Here is a 21,240-nt window from a genome sequence, read left to right on the forward strand (position 1 = left end):
CATCTTAATCCGCTCCCCGCTCTGATGTATTACGGCGGCTGCGGGGGCTCCTGGGCTGTGTGGGATTAAGCGGCACAGAGACGCCAAATCTTCAGCAGCTGCCATCCAGAAGATCCAATGGCCCGACTGCCCCGCTGAGCGTAATGGACCTGGGTTCCTACCACACATTCTGTCCTCCTAATAGTGTTTTTCTGCTTCAGCTGAATGGCTCATTAAACCCTGGCCTTTTCTCTGTGGTGTTAGAGGAACCTCCCTTCCTCCTCCATCACCAACTCCACCATCACACCACATTCCCCACCCCCCACCCCCCCCCCCCCACACACACACACACAATCACCGCGCCACTCATCCAGGAGGCGGCCTCTGCCAGCGCAGGGCGAGTCCTCAGTGTGCTTCAGCTGGAGGGGCGGTGGCCGAGCGCTAGCAATCAGCCGGCTCTCACGAAGAAACCCGGCAGCCTGCTGTTGTTATTTCCGTTGAGTCAATAGCCTGTCCCTGGCCTCCGCTGTGATGCTGATCAGCCGTTAGCGTGGCCTTTTGAGTCATGATGAATAATTCCATTATTATTGTTCACAGACAATACGCTAAGGGCGGCTGGCGGTGGCGCACGCTCTCTCCAACACCGGAGTGCAGCGGTGAAGCCGGAGGGATGCAGTGGTGTTAAGGCTCTGCAGCCAGTGGGGGATCGCCAACTCTTTGGGTTTTGAGATCGGGGGGGGGAGATCAGCGTTGGCACAGTGAACTTATTTAAGCTTCACCATCAGCTGCACAAGACCCGTAATACTTTCTTATGTCTGCGCATTGGAGCATTCGGCAGCTCCCTGTGTGATAAAAGGTACAAGTTAAATCCCTGATGTCTAACCCCCGCCAGCCATCCCCCGTAAGCGTCACGACAGCCCCTGAATGAAGTCGGGACGCAGGATCAAGGGTGGAGGCTGGAGAATAGAGAGGGATGCCAGTGACGAGTGACACAGGACCTCTGAGAATAATACGGTAAACAGTAGGACACTACAGCACTTACTTAGCAGTATTAATCCCTGTCCCTAGTCGAAAGGAATCCCTGCAGAAACACTCCAATGTAGACACCTGCCATCTCTGTGAAATAAAGCACCGTCTGGCGCGCACACGTGGCGCGTGTCATTATACACATCCTGTATTCTGAGGGACGTTTCAGGGTTTTTGAGCACACACACCAGGGGGTCTATTTCACCTCGCATCATGACCAGAAACCTGAAACGTGACCAGTTTGACACTCATTTGGCACGTTTGTGGTCTGGTGTGAGCTACAGCAGGGTAACAGGATCAGGGAATTGCTCTCTACTCACGAGGTGAGTAGGGAGTACATACTCTACTATTCGAGATTTTATGTTTGTAATGAGTTGCTTGTAATAGTGAAATAAATTGCATTTCTCTAGCCATTAGAGCGCCTCAAATCATCTCACTTGCATTCATCCATGCTCCGCTTGAGCTTCATTTAATGAAGCGTGGGATTCCTTGCAACAATGTGAAACCTAGAATCACTCGGAAGAATACAAAGTGTACTGGAAGAAAGGGATTTTGAACTGTGTGCATTAATTGGATTGGTATTCTGGTTCAGTTGGAGCTCTGGTGTGATGTCTGACACCGTCTTCACACTACTTTATTTTAAACTGCATTCTCTCACTTTATTCCTCTCACTCTTCGCTCGCACAATCTCTTTCTCTCTTATGTATCTTTGCTTCTTCAATCACCTCTCCTCCCTCATTCAGATTCTTTGTGCCGTTCCCCCTCCCTTTCGTTCTCTTTTCCCTTCTCTCCTGCCCTGTCTTTCTTTTCTGCCCTTTCTTTTCCCCTGTCAACCTTTCACTGTTCCTCCCTCCCTCTCTCGTTGAAGTCACCGTCTCTAAAAAGGGCCGCTAGTAATTCAGAGAATGTCCCCCCTCTGTAAGAATGACATCTCATAGTGTACGTATTAAACAAGTGTAGCTCTCTGCTCCTATTGGCAGATGACTCTCTAGTGTGTTCCCTGTGAGGCAGGTTGCTGGGGGCATGGTGCCCGTTTACTAGCAGAGGGAGCGATACTATTCACCAGATGTTACTGTCTTTATGAGTAGCCTGTTGTAAAGATGTCATCTAAAGGGCTTGAGAGGAGAGGTGTGCTCCATGAATGTTAATGTTACTGCACAGAATGGTGCTACGTCAGGGAGTGTTTGGTGTTTGGCTTTCTTTCTCCTCCAATTTTCAAAGAGAGATCATCTTTCTCATCAGCAGATACCCGTGTTAGTGCCCTCTCTTGTTTATTATGTTCTACCTAGCCATCTATCTCTAGGCTTATATTAAATGTATCTGTCTTTCCGTCTGTCTGTCTTTAGAGGCTATATCCCTCTTTATGTCAATCTATCATGGAATTGTTGTGTGTGTGTGTGTGTGTGTGTGTGTGTATGTGTGTGTGTGTGTGTGTGTTTGTGTGTCCCAGTCACATCATATTTGTAAATTTAAAGGTCCCATGGCATGAAAATTTCACTTTATGAGGTTTCTAACATTAAGTTGAGTTCCCCTAGCCTCCCTATGGTCCCCCAGTAGCTAAAAATTGCATTAGGTGTAAACCGAGAAGTAGGTATCTTGCTCCGCCTTTGAAAAAAGGATAGCTGAAACACTTCTATTTGGCTTCCGGCCCCATATGTCGTCATATGGGGCCAGGTTACCTCCCCTTTCTCTGCTTGACCCGCCCTGAGAATTTGGCCCGCCAATGAGACAATGAGCTAGGACCGTGCGAGCGCCACATGTGTGTCTGTAACAAGTGTTCTTTGTTATTTGGATAACTGTTCTGCTGTTGGTGTTATGGTGCATAACATGCAACACAATAATGCAAGCTTGCATAAAGCTCCCATTTGGTGAAAAGACTAGACTGCATCGGGTTGGTTGAGAAAGAATTGGGAACCGCGACATGGAGGAGAAAATGATTGTTACCCAGGATTGTCCATCAGAGCCCCGCTGTAGCGGGCAGCAGGGCTGGGCGGGCAGCGTTCAGCGGGCAGCGGGGCTCCGACGGACCGCTGCCGCAGTAGCGGGCAGCGGGGCTGGGCGGGCAGCCCCGGGGGTGGGCAGCGGGGCTCCGGTGGGAGACAAGCCCGGGCAACGGCAGCGTTCAGCGGGCAGCGGGGCTCCAACGGACAATCCTGGGCAACAATCCTTTTCTCCTCCATGTCGCGGTTCCTAATTCCAGTCAATTTCAGTGTTAACATTGTTAAATTGTCAACATCTGTTGAACTGCCAATCGGACGGTTTGGATTGCTAGCAATCCTGAGTCATCCTAAGAGCACCTAGACTGGGTACCCCCAGCCCGTTCTGCCGGCGATTTGAATTTGCCCTGCAGCAGGGTATGGAGAGGAGCAATATATTTCTTCTTGCTTCCGATCCGTTTTTACGGGAGCCAATCAACAAGCTGGCTTTTCCCCCTGGTACGCTATTGGCTGGTTTAACACAATGACGGCAAGCAGCCAATTGCGTACAGTCATTTGAACTATGCCCATTGATCACGCCTCTTGTGCTGAAGAAAATGACAGCAGCCTCCCCAAGCCAACGTGCAATCTACGATTGAGGTTGGTCTGGCAATGGCCAGGCTAAAGAGCACCTTCTCTGGTTAAAGACCTGAATTACAAAAACATTAATAACCTTTTTGATTTGCTGATACTATGCCTTGTGTTTGACCTTGTCAGAGGTTTAATTAAAAATAAGGTTCCTTAAAAATAAAAATAACATGAGGCCTTCGAGTCAAGCGAAGAGCAACTAAAAAAGTAGGCACATGATAAATAGGTTTACAGCCATGTTTGCCGTCTGAGTTTTCATGTCGGTTTAGTTAGAACTAAACTGTGTAAACTCTGGGGCTGAGCTTAGGGATTAAGGCAGAAGTGATTCATCTCAAACGGAGCTAGAGTAGGAAGATAATTAGGGCCATACATCAGGTCGTCGCGTCAGAGTGATTAGTTGCACTGTGGCTGATGACACGTGACTGTGACAGCCCCTTCATACTGAGATTCACTTCTGAAGGAACATGCATGAGGTATTAAGAGCATCTTTACAGCACTACATCTTTTGCACATTCCATGGGAGGAACCCTTTGCATACATATTTTAAACCGAAGCGTTGTATTGTTTGCCTCCTGTTTGATTAAGGTAATTACTCACGTAGACTCACGTAGGAGCATATATAGCATGTATGCGTACATAGTCATTTAGGGGCCAATTGGAGTTAAGGATGGCTACGGGTAGACGTTCGGGAACACTAACCACCACACCTTTTAGTTCATAGAAGGAAAAACCTTTCCTATTTTGATGAGCCAGCGTTGTCTTAAATATCCTTCTGTTCCCCGTCAGAATGACTCAGGATCCACAGGGATTTCCCCCGCAGCTCTTGACTCGGGTGTCAATATTTTGAGGGGATGCGCAGCACATAAACGCCAGCCAACGGAGGGTTACAAATCAATTTTGGCAAGTGCTCAAACTCCAAAGCAAAGCGTGCCGACTGCAGGAAATGTTGACGCAAGTGAGGCGGTGGTGGTGTTGGTGATAGGGTGGGGGTGGGGCTTTGTTGATGAACAGCTGCTACAAGGTTCTTCAAGATTAATCACTTACTGAAACCCATCCCCATGGGACTGCAACATATTGGATGATGCCATCTACGCTTATTCTCTGATTGGCTCTAATTGGAGCAAGCAGATGTCAATCGTCATACAATCTAGTGTGTGACGTCAGCCTATGCTTGATGGACGCCAATGGGAGACCACGGCGTGGCCTGTGTTGTGGTGACGCTGGGGTGTGTTACGAGTCTGAACGCTCTTAGTATCACCCGGCGAGTCTCTGGCGGCCGCTTGCCGCAAGGGGAACATCTGTAGTCTGTCAGTTAAAAAATAGCCTGACATGTCAAACCATTCAGAGAAATTCACAAGCGGATCCCATGAGGTGGCTAATAATGAGTGCGCTATCAGGTGGATGTGGAAAATAAACGGGTGGATCTGCTGTATTAAATACAGCCTTGTCGTCCACGCATTCATATAGTGAACAAAGAATGCAAAAGTGAAATCAAATAAAAATATCTGAAAATACAAATTGAGAATAATCAAACATAACTATTTATATATAAATAGTTATGAATAGTCACTTATATATTTATATATAAGTGCGAGTAATACCTGGTTCTTTACTGGTTCTTGCTGTGATCTGGGTTTCCTCTGGGCACTCCAAATTCCTCCCACCGCCAAGGTCACGTAGGGCAGGCTAAATTTAGCTCCCCTAATTCACACACACCTCAGTGTGTGTGGTGTGTGCCTGTGAGAATCAGCAATGGATTGACACACCACAGTATCTCTGCCCGGCAACTAAGATCAGGGATTCAAGTAAGCGTATGCTTGTTGGGGGAAATTGGCATTCAATGGTTAAACGCTGCTAATGAAAAAACAACTTCCCTATCCATTAATAAACGGGTACAAATAAAAAAGGAAAGCGTGAAGCTATTGAACGATACTATGACTAAACATTCTCCTTGTTTAATACGTTGTTGACATCTATAACGTCTGCCTAATGGGTGAGATGGTTTGGTCGGCTTACACAGGATAAAGAGTGCCTGATCGATCGAGTGTGGGGCGAAATGCCGCTCTCAGGTTTGCTGTAGCTGCCACTGCTAATTGCGCATTGATCAGTCCTTCATCTGAGACAAAGCAAGACAGACACAATCTATATCACCCTGGTTAAGTAGTGAATACATTTGCGCAAATGGTGCAGTGGGTTGCTGGAAATTTCATGCTATTAAACCATCACTATGGAGCAACGGACCAGAACCGCTCTGCCAGAAATTCATTTTGCCCAGTGGCCAGTTGAGTGACAGGTGATTTATATGGCTACGATGGCACCATGACTCTAAAAGTTAAACTTTGCTGTTGAGCTACATAGTTATTCTCTCTCTCCCTCACTAAGTTCTATGGTGTAAAACAATTATGATGAGAAGATAAACCCTTATAGTGATTAAAATAGGAGGTTTGAAACGACAGAAAGTAAGGAAGATTTTGTTGTAGTCCAATACCATTCTATATATTTCCATATACTTCAATGTAATGAACCTAAAGTCAGACTGTTCGGAATAGTATTTTGAATTCATAAGAGGCATATTGTAATATTAATTTCTATACTGTTATTGTGATAATATTTTTTCTATAAATGATCTTAACAAATGTGCTGTCCTTCATTGTTAATTTGAGCCCATCAGGAAGATTTCTCATTCTAAACACTGTAAACATATGCTGTAGTTGCTCTACACCTGATCCCAGTTCTATATGTACACCTTACTTCACAGTTCTGAAATAGTCTACTTTATTTCTATGGGGAGTTTCCAGATTGTGAATATATTTCACATCAAAGTGAGAGAAGCACTAATGAAGAAAGACCGTGAATTTAACATCTTACAAATACTTTCTATAGCTGCTTTCACATATGGACGTGCATCTGTCTATTCTCCGTAGATTCTACGGACGTGCTGTATATGTGAATGACATATATATATAAAAAATACTACCCCCGAGGTAGTACTCGCAACTCTTGAAGTTGCGAGTTTTTGAAATTATTGGAAGCGAGTCGAGCTGACCTTGCCTGCTGTACCCACGGCCCAAAATAAAGAACAGCCGAGACAATATCCTCAATTCAAACATGCCATTTCATTTGGTCTCAATTGGCTACGGACGCGAACTTGGAATGAACATGCGCAACGGGGATTTCTAAAGATTACAGTGGCGGAGACTGCAGGAGCTGAATCATCACTACGGTAGAGCTAAAAAGGTTCTACGAGCACTTCAGACCAACCTTACCAACGCGAGATGTTAAGGTATAACTTAAAGAAGAGGTTACGAATACCGGCGCTTTTGCCCATGGTAATTATCTCTTTCTCCGGTACGCAGTCGTTCGCAACGCCTTTCTTCTTCATCGTTCCTTCTATTGGTTTCTAACTCATGCTCCAATCTTTCATCAATGCCTCGGATGTTGTGGATGTAACAAAATATCTGATGTATCGCTGCAACAACAGTTAAGAAGATCTGCCCGTTCTGCTTCCATGCTGTCTGTGGTCAAACAACAACAAACCAACGTGACAGCTGCCGTAATTATACTACGTCATGTCCCGCCTCTTGAGAATTTAGACCCTACGTCATACCCCGCCCCTTGCAAGCCCGCCCCCCTAAACCATCCGGAGATTCTACTGATGTCTGAGCGTCACCGATGTCACATTTCGGGCGTCAAGTGTGAATAAGTGTGGATGACCCTCAGAGTCGAACCTCCTGCTCCACAAATGCAGAGAAAAGACAGAGGTCATATGTAAAAGCAGCTTATGTGACAGTTTGACTACTCAGATGAATTTGAGCTCATTGCGTATGTTTAAACGAGGATCATAGTTTTGCCACATTTATTTTTCCATCACTCTGTCTCTATTGCTTTACTTTTACTTGCTCTTCACCTAGCAACTTACAATGAATGCAAGAACAGCGGCAGACAGAGAAGGCAGGGGTTAGGCAGCTTCCTCTGGGAGACCTACAGGAAAGCTGCGGATATCAGCGATTTAATCCAGTACCTCTGGGCTGTGAGTCAAACGCCACAGCTCCTCTCCCTCCCCCACGTCCCGCTGGCTGTCTCTACATCGGTTTGGGTGTTGGGTGAAAACCCATCCTCACGTGTTAAGGTGATGAAATAATGTCAGGGATCAGGTAAAATCGCATTCACACATCTCTTACGCAACCCAGCATTGTTCCTCCGCAGACAGATCGGCTCATCATTCAGAGACAGAGAGAGCGTGAGAGAGAGATACCATGGGCCCTGATAATTATTGTTTGAATGCAGGAGCTTTATTTACAAACCAGCCCAGCGACAACATACCTTATCTGTGCTGCTGTCTGTTGGAACGCAGATAAAGGGGAGAAATGGTAGAGAAATGGGTTCAGGCATCAAGGTTCCGACGGCCTCCTAAACTTTTCTCTGATTATGGGTATGTTCCAAAGTAGGTAATTGATTACATTGGTCTTGTTAATGGTTTCATATCCAAGAGTAGTGAAGACTGAGTAGTAAAGAGAAACAAAGAAAATAGTACTGTTAGGCAAGGCACTAACATTGTGGTGTAAAAGGGGACATGATCCAAAATCTTTTTTTTTTTCATTTTGTCAATGATGCTAAAATAATACTGCACTTTGTGCCTCGGACGTCACGACAAAGGAACAGCGACGGCGAGGTGTGTGGGGATGTGTGGAGCTCTGTCTGGGCTGCGTTTGATGTGGATGGCCGTGTCCGCGCCAGGGTTGATCTTCTCAGACCTATAGTATAAGGCCACGTTGTGTGGTGCATTTCCCATACAACATCAATCATTATAACACACATACAAAACATCGGTACTCGCTTAAAATAAAGAAGCACAAAGTTGGCTTGTGTTGTAACCATGTGGCGTTACCAACAAACTCTCAGCCCAAATCACATTATTTAAATACAAAAGCATTAAAATTCCAGCCGAAGCTGGTGGTTAATTTACACTGAGTGTCCTATTCCCTAATTTAGTGTGGAACCTCATGCAACCTCGTTAGTAGTTCTACTCCACATAGGCAGTAAGGGCACCAACATCACGGTTTTAATGTCTCTATTCTCTAGGGTAGAGAGGAAACGTAGAGCAAGGCACCAACAAAGCAGGATTATTAGTTCTCTCTTACGGCTTAGTAATATGTTTACTCACAACAAAAAAAGATGTCTTTCTGCGATATGAACACATATATATTCACTTTCCACTGCAGGAAAATAATCCTCTGCTTCCCCCTGCCCCCCACCACATCACTCAGAGTCCCTCACACATACAAATGTATTCGCTCCTCTAAATCGCGTCCCTCCAACAAAGCGCCAAGGCCTTCAAGCGATAACACATCTTCCTCGCCGGCTCAAACACAATGGGAGGTTATTTCTCCAAAGACTGCAGCGAAGGAAGGGGTGAAATATGACGTTGGTCTCAGTGATTAATAAACACAGACGCGGTCATAAAGGGACCGGAATCATACAAACTTGTTATTACCCTCGAGGTCTTCCATCCCAAGAGGCAGCACTGGTCTGAAATCTCGCATTATCTGAGCGTGAAGCCTTGAAGATCACCCTCTTCCCCCCAACCACCACCCCCTTGACATGAAGCAGACTTCTAGTCCCATCTCTGCAGTCCGGTGACCCCTAGCGATGCAGGGCTGGATGCCCAACCCCCCCCCCCCCCCCTCCCTGTCTCATACTGATTCTAATGAGGTTCAGTAAATCCACCGCCACCTGCCCCACACCTGCCCCTGCATCCCCACTCTCCTGCCCCCCCCCCCCCCCCCCCCCGCACCCCTTCACTTTTAGCACTGGTAGAAAATAAAGAGTTTGTGGAAGGGCATGCGCTGCTACGATGAAATGTTAATGGCTCCGTAACATGGTGCTGAACAGTGCCATTAAGCCAAAGGGACCCTGTGACCTCCATGCGTGTGCGTGTTCTGCGTCGGTAGCCTTGGTTTCCCTTCCGACCCCGAAATCAATAGAAAGATCCAATGTCTTATTGAATGCCCAGTGGCCTTATCTCTAGCACAGGAACTGTGTTGGTTAAAACCACTCAACGTGCCGGATGTCTAACCTTGGGCTTTTATATAGCCTTCTTTCTTTGTTTTAAACGTCTATTTGTTCTGGCAGGAAGAGTCCTTATTTGTATCTATTTGGAACCCCCGGTTATTTTGTTCCTAAATTCTCAAGGGGTTCTGTAGAGCCGGGCCGGCCCTGATGGAGCTGAATTTCTGCTGTGGTTCAGCCAAGACCAGAGCAATGTGTCTCAATGTCAGCCTCCTCTTTCCCCTCGTCTCCTGATCCTCCTCTTCATCATCATCATCCTCTTCCTTCCCATCACCCTCTCCCTATCCTCCTCTTCCTCCCCCTACTCTTGCTCTCCTCACCCTCATCTCCCTCATCTCACCTCCTCTTCCTCACCCTCATCGTCCTCCCACTCCTCTACCTAACCCCCTGTTCCTGACCCTTCTTTTCCTACCCTCCCCTCACCCTCCTCTCCCTCCCCTCACCCTCTTCTCCCTCTCCTCACCCGCTTCTCCCTCTCCTCACCCTCTTCTTCCTCCCATCCCCATCTCTGTGCGCTCTGCACCCTCTTCTTCCTCCTCTCATCCTCCCCTACATATCCCCACCCTCCTCTACCTATTATCACCCTCTTCGTCCTCTCCTCTACCTCCCCCTCATCTCCCTCACCCTTCCCTTCCTATTCTCACCCTTCTCTACCTCACCTCACCCTCTTCTTCACCCCTTACCCTCCTCTACCTCCCCCTCATCTCCCTCACCCTTCTCTTCCAGTATTCCCCATCCTCTTCCACCCCCTCACCCTCGTCTTGTTCTCCTCACCCCCGCCCCCACGGCCAGGGGGTGATGGCGATGACCGTCTGATGGGCTGACACCAGTGTAACGCAGGGAGGGGGTTAGGAGGTAAGTAAAAGGTATTTGTGGTGCCTGGCTTGTCCAGGCCCTGGGATCACAGACCACATTCAACCTTATTCTGACACACCTGCACACACACACACAGTGGCGGCTGGTCAATAGAGGGTGCTAGGGCGCCGCCCCTCCGTGAAATATTCACTTGAATATATCTGCCAACTTTGAATAAACTATTATGCATACAAAATAAATCAACAAAAATACATAGCGTTTATCCTCGTTTAATTGTGTGATAGACCATACTTGCAACTGCCAGCAACCATTTAAATGCGTCTGAACGTAAATGATTTGGGCTAGGCTTGTTATTGGTCATTCGAAATAAAGCCCTCCTCCAAGTCAGGGGCGCCGGCCAAGTTGAAGTCAACGTAAGCTCGCAAACTTTTTGCTGTCTATCAAGCAGAGACGGCTTTTCATTGACGCAAAAAAAATCGCCCTCGGGTCGCAGCAGTGTGCATCCCAGGCCAATGGTATGGCTTTTCTGTTTTTTTTATCACCACATGATTGGACAATTCAGCGAATCAATCAAATAAGCTACCTCCCTAAGCAACACTCGCACAACACAACTACAGCAAAGAAGAGATAGATCGCTAACTAGCAGAGAGTTGTAAAAGCACTTTCCACCCATTTCAGTGGAGGAATTGGACCCAAGCAATGTTATACTTAAAAGCAGCAAGTAAGTTACATATTCATTTAGTCTTTCGGCCTGTAGCATATAAAATTTAAGCAACTGTCCCATATTTCTAACTGCATTTGAAATAGCCATTGAGACACAATAATGGACGCTATAGGACAGTGATCATGATTTGCCTCAATATCATAATAACAACAATGGGTAAGCTTGCCCAGGCCCTGCAAGTCAGGACGTAGGCTATGAATCTGAATGAATAGTAGGTAATAGGGTAGTGGCCATCTCCAAAATGCACCAGAATACAGGAAATCAAATCTACCAAATTAATTTTTTTCTATTACTGCGCCCCACCAACAATTTTTATCACCAGCCACCATTGCACACACACACTGACACACACACACACTCACACACAGCACCACAAGGTGCCGAACACTTGGCCAGTATTACTTTTGGCTAGCTGCTCCTTTTGCTCCCCAGCTACAGTTATACTGTGAAAAATATACACCTCTGTTCAGTCATTTTATTCTATTTTATTCAGTAACATTCTGTGATATTATTTTTGAACGGCTGGAGACCCTGACCGCTTCCATTTCTCCTTTAGCAGTAGCTAGCCTTACTAAGCATTCAATCAGAATGCTGTATAAAGATTAAGGGTAACCAAATGTATGCAGCCAATTCCCAGCCAGCATCACGGCCCTCATACAGCAGCCCTATTGGTGGTGGTGCCAACGCAGGATGGAGAACTGCTGCTACATGGTGAAAAATCCCTCTAGTTCATTCACACTCGTTCAACAGCAAGATAACCTGATGACCCTGATATGCTGACACCTGGAAAATGTAATTCAATTGCAGCTTGGCTATGCAGTGGGCCAGCCATGGTTTCCACACTGAACAGCCGAGAATTTTATTAGACGATAATCCTTAGATATTCTCCCTCACTCAGAATACGCTGCAGTTTGGGCACGGCCACTAAAATACATGATTTTAGTGAGAATGGGCATGGTTAGTGTAGTTGACTTGTGTATTTTCTAATTCTCAGTCGAAAGGTTCTAGGTTTGATTCCCAATGTCTGCCTAAAGCCTACGTGTAGCCACATGTACATTTGGGTCAAAAAAGGTCCATGTGGAGTGCAAGACACTTTTGCTATTGTTTTAAGGGCAGTGTAGTGGTACTGTTCTTGGGGCCTGGAGATTCCTGAGCAAGTTACCCATACCTCTATCTGGTCCTTAATGTCTTGAAATTTGATCTAGATAAAAGCGCCTGCTCTTTCCCTCAGTGCCCTTTCCTGTCAAGAAGACAGTTAGTTCCCAGCTACTGTACCAAATTTATCAGCATACACAAAGGCTTTTATGTATAGGCTGAAACACAATAACCACTGAAGATAGCTGTTTGTGTATTCCTGTCAAACGGTGGAAGTATAGCTTCAGTACCAGCCGAGATAGTCGATATATAAAAGCCACAATGCACTACAAAGCAGATTTGCACATCATTCCACTAAATATCATCAGAAAACGTTGCATTGTAATGTGTGTGTGTGTGTGTGTGTGTGTGTGTGTGTGTGTGTGTGTGTGTGTGTGTGTGTGTGTGTGTGTGTGTGTGTGTGAGAGAACAATATATCTCCTGTGTGTGGGGTAGCACACACACACACACACACACACACACACACACACACACACGGGGAGGGAGAGCAGGAACAGATGAGGAGAGATGGAACAGAGGACAAAAGGAAACAGCGTAGGAGAGAAGGAAGGAGATGGGGATTGAGAGGAGTGAGGGGAGGAGAGAGGAGGGGGGGGAGGGGAGGAGAGAGCGATTGAGAGGAGAGAGTGGAGGAGAGAAGGGAGGAGGTGAGAGGGGGCGGGGGGGGAGAGAGATATGCAAAAGAGGGGAGGGAGGAGATCTGAGTTCTAAGCCAGATATTCCTCTTCCCTCTCAGCCTCTCGTGCGTCTTAAAGGCCTAACGTGTCAATATAGCTGAGGAAAGACCTCCTTCTGGGTGTTCAGGGTCTCCATCTTGTTAGGCCGGTCCCTGAGCACCACTGTGGATGGTGTGGACGGAAAACCAGAAGCTCCATCTATTTGTATGGTCTGTATGTCAAACATCAATTTACTGTAAATCTTTAAAGCCACATCCATCCACCATGTATACCTCTATCTACTGTATATCATTGTAACACTTGATATCTCATATCCGCTCAATAAACATCTATACCTATACATCTACAGTATTTGTCACGGTCCGGCCCCAACCCAATGCACCTTTCCCCCCTGTTGTGTACTTCCTGTGTTGATTACTGATTATGTTCATCTGTGTCCATGTTGTTTAACTTCCCTAGAATCCGCCCCTCGTTTGTAGAATCGGTTCACTGAGCGTATGCGATTAATAAAGTACATCTAACCTTAACTGATACAGTGCTTCTCTAGGCCATGCACACTCACACACATAGGCAGCTCTGCCGGAGAGGCAAGGCAACAGCATCTGACCAGAAGGATAGTTTATCAACAAGGGGAGCTGGAGGAGTTTGAACCAGCAACCCTCCTGCGATGGGTACCAGCGGCTCTGTAGTATTCCTTTATTATATTCATACATGCACTAGCACAGACCACAAAGAGCATTCCATAGGCGTGCTCTCTCTCGCTCTCTCTCTCACACCACACACACACACACACACACACACACACACACACCCCTTTAACTGTGCATGAATAGTACTCAGAGGGATACCACGGTGGGGTGTGTGTGTGTGTGGGGGATTTTAAGTTGATATTCTAATCCCTGAAGAAGATGCAGGTGCTCCCCGCCCCCCGCCCCCCCCCAGACACACACACAACCACTGCTGCTGATCAACAGCAGCAGAGCTCTGACACACACTCTCTCTCTCTCTCACTCTCTCTCTCTCTCTCTCTCTCTCTCTCTCTCTCTCTCTCTCTCTCTCTCTCTCTCTCTCTCTCTCTCTCTCTCTCTCTCTCTCTCTCTCTCTCTCTCTCTCTCTCTCTCTCTCTCTCTCTCTCTCTCTCTCTCTCTCTCACACACACACTCCTGCAAGGGAGAATAAGCAGGTATTCTGATGACACACAGGAAACTGAAAATCACACGGTCGTACTTAATATCCCTCCCGCTCATTTATCTGGAGGGATATATCTCTCTAGAGAGCCACAGGGAGATAAAGAGTGGGACAAAGGCAGAGAGAGAGGAGGACGTAAGGAAATAATCAGAGGGATAAAGAGAGCCACAGTGGAGAAAATAATGTGGAGGACGAGGGGGGAAAGGGAAATATATATATAGAGAAAGAAAAAGCTAAGATAGAGAAGTGGGAGCTATACCTTGGGTTTAACGATTGTGCACACAGCCAAACGACCAAACGACCACATTATACTGTTGATCAAACCATCACATTCTGCTGTTGATCAAACCATCACATTCTGCTGTTGATCAAACCATCACATTCTGCTGTTGATCAAACCCCCACATTCTACTGTTGACCAAATTTTGCGACCTCTAGAATAGGTCTTTAAGTGAGCCTTGTGGAGGTGTCCAACAGACACATTGATTAATGATGCTGGGGGACTTTGAGGCATAAACACTTTCCATGCTAAACTAGAGACCAAATCAGATCACTGTTAGATGTGACAGTGGCTTTCAAGTAACCCTGTGCGTTATTCAGTGTTTAGCATACTACCTTCACTGTGGAACAACCAAAATCACTACCGTCTGGCAACAAAGAGAGCCTCAGCTGCTATCAAATCACAATGAGAGTCTCGCCGTGGTTCCATAAAAATCTCACCCCTTGCCAGACGGCATGTCCTGATTACGACACATGATACCTTGAGCAATGCATGTTTCTATTGAATGAATCAAAATTAAGAGGAGAGATTAATTGAAATTAATCCTAAAAATATACCTATATATACCTATATACCTTCCTGAAAAGATGGGAAGATAAGTATCTTCAATTGGCGTGCATATGTTGAGGTGTACCTTAAACCACCACTGTAACTGTAATGTATTGGGAGGTGTACAGTAAACCAACACTGTAACTGTAATGTATTGGGAGTTGTACAGTAAACCAACACTGTAACTGTAATGTATTGGGAGTTGTACAGTAAACCAACACTGTAACTGTAATGTATTGGGAGGTGTACAGTAAACCACCACTGTAACTGTAATGTATTGGGAGGTGTACAGTAAACCAACACTGTAACTGTGATGTATTGGGAGGTGTACAGTAAACCAACACTGTAACTGTAATGTATTGGGAGGTGTACAGTAAACCAACACTGTAACTGTGATGTATTGGGAGTTGTACAGTAAACCAACACTGTAACTGTAATGTATTGGGAGTTGTACAGTAAACCAACACTGTAACTGTAATGTATTGGGAGGTGTACAGTAAACCAACACTGTAACTGTAATGTATTGGGAGTTGTACAGTAAACCAACACTGTAACTGTAATGTATTGGGGGTTGTACAGTAAACCAACACTGTAACTGTAATGTATTGGGGGTTGTACAGTAAACCATAAATGTAACTGTAATGTATTGGGGTTGTACAGTAAACCAACACTGTAACTGTAATGTATTAGGAGTTGGTAACAGTAGTTCAAATTGCTGTGCAGGTTGAATACAGAGCAGATTGCTCGAGGTCACCTGCAAGCGAAGAGGTAACAGCAGCAAGTTAGTCATCTGATGGATAAATAATCTGTGGAGCAGCACGCGATGCCATGAGACGCTGTGAGACGCCGCGAGAGTGGAGTTCCATTAACATTGTATGAGAGAGGGCAGGGGGGTATTAATAGGACAGAGGGCAGCCCTCAGCTTCCTAACAGAGTGGACTTATATACTGTGGCCATTACTGTAGGTACTGGCCCCCAGAGGAGAGACACACAGAGAGGACACAGTAAACACTAAACACACTCTAATTCCAAATGTCAACTGTCGCTTCATAAACGCCATTGGAAACAGCCTTCTCCCGCCACCATGCTGTTACCGTCAGATTTATCTCCTGATGCTTTGGTTGAAATGGATTTCCCTCGTTGCTCTAACCGAGACACACACCTGTGCTTCGAACCATACAGCGTTTGATCACATCATGGATGTGTGGAAGAGAACCAAACTACTGAGGCAGCCTCAGACAATGCTGCGGTTTCCATTCATAACTTCATAAATGTTAAACCGCTTTATAGCTATGGGGAGAATTACGGCTGCCATTCAGGAACAAGTACCTACTTATCGGGCCTCCACTGTGGATCTCTTGTTGCGTGTCGATGCACGATGTTAGATCATGTGACCAGGCTGAGGAAAACCTCCATCTCAGCACAATCCCGTTTTTTTTCCCCCTGAGGTCATTCATAGCTAATTTTAGATAACTAATGCGGCCCGGCCATTTTCTCCCCATTACGCCTGATTTCAGCTAACACTCAGCTGTTCCACATGAATCATGCACATCATTACAAATTTAGCATGGGATCCTCTTTGTAGCAAACCCTCAGTTCAGCTTCACTTTGTCTCACTTAGAGCCACATGCTGCGGAACACGTAACTCCAATCACCAAACTCCACTTGTTTTGTACATGGCTTTGAGGCACCTACGGTTCTTCTGGGTAGAGCGATATATCGGTTGATCTATTTTATTGGCGGATATTGGCCTATCACAGATATTTTGCTATCAGATATTTGTCTGCACCGATATATCGGTATGCACCGATATGGGAATGTTGGTTATAAATGTAACGGGCTCTTTGTAAATCCTCTACAGTGGTGGTTGAACCTCTAAATACTTTAACTGACACATCCACGGAAAATCCACGGAAACAATCCCAACACCAACACTGTGTGTAAGTTAGTAGCTCCTCCCCCTACTCTTAATTGGTTCCTTTAGCTCATGGTTTTAATAAAATGTTGTTTGCCGTAAGCATTGCTGGAGGGTGAGCAGCAAATCCCAAGGAGCTGCTCCACCCCCAGGATAACCTCTATATCTGTATTTTGAACATTGAGTGATATGTCAATATCCGTAAGGTTTTACTCCCTGCTATCGGTTTCAACATCGGCCCCGGAAATCCCGTATTGGTTGGCCTCTACTTCTGTGCTTGACCAGGAATCTGAAGCCTGTGGCCTATTGAGACCCTGTTAAGGAGGTCCTGTTACCTGTCTGTGCATGGGTGTTGTGCCTCGACAGCCCGCCGGCTGACGACAGAGATTCACAAAGACAAGGTAAGCTGTACTTCATGAACCGCGTTAGAACATAACACAAGATGTCTTTCATTAATAACTGAAGGGAGATGCGTGATAAAGGACATCATTACCGATGGGACCTCTGGTGGGCAGTGCGCCTCGGTGTCTCTGACTCCGCTGATGACTCACACGTCACACATCGGCTGCTTCCTCAGGTCAGCACACATGCCTCGGCCCCGGCGCCCCCTTACATCCGCTAACAACTTAGCGTCGTGGACGTGTCAGTACCGCTGAGTCCATACAGCACGGGGCGCAGCACAGGCTAACCATGCAGCTGCTTCAGTAGGATGACTCTTTGTGTGGGTGGAGTCCTCAGCCCTGTTGACGCCTATGGTTTTCTTACTTTTTGCCTCCATTAACACGCTCTGGTATGCCAACTCTTCACCTCTGAAAACCCTAGCTAGTGCATCAAGTGTCCTCGCTCCTGCTCATATCCAGCTGAGAGAGCACAGCAGGGGGCACCACACACCACTTGGAACTGCTGATGGGCATCCAAGTGTGTGTGTGTGTGTGTGTGTGTGTCTCTCACTCCGGGCTTCCGGGTCAGTGTGTTGAAAGCTTCACTGGACAGCTGAATGTGCAGCAGAATATGATGCATATAGCACTCCTGTATTATATTCATTGTATCACCTCATTAATACATGAGCCACACAATAAGAACTACCCCCTTCCCTTCTTAGACCTGGACAAGAGGATACAGGGAAACAAACAGATAAAGACAGATAAAGATTATGGACACAACCTCCCCAGTATCTGTTTATGTTTAGATCTCCAAAAGCCTCTCTCTCTCTCTCTCTCTCTCTCTCTCTCTCTCTCTCTCTCCCTCTCTCTCTCTCTCTCTCTCTCTCCTCTCTCTCTCGCTCTCTCTCTCTCTCTCTCTCTCTCTCTCTCTCTCTCTCTCTCTCTCTCTCTCTCTCTCTCTCTCTCTCTCTCTGCTCTCTCCCTCCCCCCCCGGTTGGGGTCGAGGCGGCGTGTATCCATTTCATTACGGACCTTGTAATTGGACCAGCCACGACATGGCGATCAATAAGGAGGAAAGTGAAGTCAGTGCACCGAAGCAATAGAGTGTGAAATGTGAGCATCTGTGTCCGGAACGTTACATATTCCTGCCGTGTCAAGGATATAGACAGATAGCAGCACAGCCATGTCTTTGTGTGTGTGTGTGTGTGTGTGTGTGTGTGTGTGTGTGTGTGTGTGTGTATTTATGCATGTGTGTAGGTGTTTGTGTATATGATTTGAGAGGTTGTAGATAAATTGTATGGTTTTGGTGGTGTGTACATTAGAGTCTGGTAGCTGACATGTGTTACAGTAGAGTCTGGTATCTGACTGATGTATTACATTAGAGTCTGGTAGCTGACATGTGTTACAGTAGAGTCTGGTATCGGACTGATGTATTATATTAGAGTCTGGTAGCTGACATGTGTTACAGTAGAGTCTGGTATCGGACTGATGTATTACATTAGAGTCTGGTAGCTGACATGTGTTACAGTAGAGTCTGGTATCGGACTGATGTATTACATTAGATTCTGGTAGCTGACATGTGTTACAGTTGAGTCTAGTCGGCCCTTTGCCAGCAGCCTACAAAGCTCTCAGCCTGCGGATGACCACCAGTCCTCAGCCTTGAGTTCCCACGCCTCCGAGACTCATCATGCCTTCTGCTCACGTCTCCCCTCCCCAACGTCAACCTCCATCACCCAGGAGCAGGTGGAATGTGACCCCAAGCGGGAGCCAAATCAGGAAAGTTTGTGTGTGCGTGCGTGCGTGCATTTGTGTGTGTGTGTGTGTGTGTTTGTGTAAAGTAGGAAAAGTACTATTATCCTTCTGCAAGGGTTTTTTATTGAATAATGAATAAACTAATAGTTGTTAACCACTGTGAGGCTAATGAACACACAGAGTATCGAGTCATTCATGTGGCTCTGAGCTGACAGGTGTTACAATATCCAGGAGATGGTTAATGGAAAGCAACATGTGTGAGGTAGAGGTCAATAGAGAATAATTGTATATAAAACAGCCTTCATTCAAAGCATAGGAGGGCTTAAAGGTTTGCTTGAAAATTGTATTTGTTTAACTTGATATACAAATAAAATTATATTTAAAATGTTTTCACACACCTTTTCATTTGACAGTCTTCACTACCGGTAATAAAATAAAAGAGATAGATTTTAGATATTATATCAGAACTTTTCATTAGTCAGACCATCGGTATCAACTTTCTGTCCCCTAATTTCATCATTTTCTTTTTTGTTATGAGCTGTAACAGCAGAAATCACGTCATGTTACTATAATGAAAAGAAATAGGGTTTTTTTCCCTGTTGAGTTCACAAAACAATACTGCAGAGCTCGATATATGATTTATGTATAATGAAAAAGCAAACCAAAATAACTGTTTTAAACTGCTAACCTGTCGCTTCTGGTCTGAAGAGCTGATCAAACCTGATCCAGAAGGAGAGGGCCAGGAGCCGGCAGAATCAAGATCCGACGCAGTCCCTCTTTCCCCCTGCGTTCTATTCCCAAGTCTGTTCTGCCCTTTAATCTGTGTGTCTAGTCAAATGTATTTTTAAAGCTCTTATTCACAGCTACAGTCCCTTAGGGATTCACAAGCCCAGACACCGAAGCCAAAATTACAAGACAAAGCCCCCAAAAGCTAGAGGGTAAAAACCTTGAGGAGGACATAAGATGGATCCTACAGATAGGGCTAAGGGTGCAGTAGTTGCCGAATGGGCAGACATATAAAGGCCATAAATATATGCATACATTTTTTGGTCAAGGTAACTGATATCTAAAATAAAGTGTAGATATGAAGGTTGTGATAATTTAACCTGAAATGTGGCTGTCACTGGTAGGCCAGGACAGTGTAAGCGTCCTTGCATGCTTAACCCTACAGTACCTGCTCTGGAATGACATGCATCTACTACACAATCAATGTGAGTCGCTGTGGATAACAGCCTCCGCTAAATGTATAAAAATACAGTTCATTCATTCCGAATTTGATATTAATTAATAATGTGGAAACAAACAGCTCAGGGTATGAGTTGAAACCCCAATTTGGTTAAGCTGCCCCTTGGCAAGGCATAAAATCTGCGATCTCTAATGGGCTGTCATATAAAGGCTGTTCATCAGTCTGGGTGAAGGGTTCGTCCACACACTGCTTCACGCCACCGCCGGTTCTCCGGGGCTCTCTCTCTCTAATGACCGGAGAACGGCAGTGACAGGACCTAGATGCTCCCGTCAGGAAAATGTTCCTGACAAAGGGCTGGGTCAGACAACACGTCGGTGTCATGTGTCCCCAGAGGTGAGACCAGTCCGACCCGTCACCAGCTATTTTCCATGTTGCATTAGAAATGGTTAAGAGTAAGAACTACATTAAGGCTCAGTGTCTGCATAGCCCTTTGCAAACCTTCAGTATAAGGGGATGTCCACTGGCAGAAGCAGGAGAATTGGAAAGAACATTAAATGAGCCTTTCAGTGACCTATTGACCCCTTTCTCTTCACAGTCTAACCAGTTGGCAGGCCCACACTTGGAAATGTTTGGCTAGTTCTCCTTTAGGCAGGTATTATGCTTGACTCAATCGATGAAGCATTATCATTTTCCGGGCTTCTTATCTGTCTCATAAAACCATAAAGCATAGGCGGAAAAGGATTTACAGTACAGCAGCACCAGTAAATAAACTGAAACATTTCAAACACACTTAACTTCCTGCAACACGGTTTTAAGAAGCTATGTAAATAGAAGTAATGGCCTGTTGCTGACATGACTGGCCAGGATATACGATTTGTAATCTCAACGTATTCAAACGGTTCTCGGTATGAATACAGGTGAACTGCATCGATCTATCTCGGTTTAAATATAGGTGAACAGCTTCAATCTTTCTGGGT

General features: G+C 45.8%; 1 protein-coding gene across 1 annotated transcript in view; it reads right to left on the reverse strand.

Annotated features, from left to right (window-relative positions):
* grm8b (glutamate receptor, metabotropic 8b) overlaps window positions 1-21,240 on the reverse strand; it is a gene marked incomplete at its 3' end in the record, with an annotated part of 96,755 nt that overhangs the window by 74,980 nt on the left and 535 nt on the right. The gene's annotated exons all lie outside the window — the stretch shown is intronic.

Source organism: Micromesistius poutassou (genome assembly GCF_964030765.1).
Source record: "Micromesistius poutassou genome assembly, chromosome: 13".
Taxonomy (NCBI): Eukaryota; Metazoa; Chordata; class Actinopteri; order Gadiformes; family Gadidae; genus Micromesistius; species Micromesistius poutassou.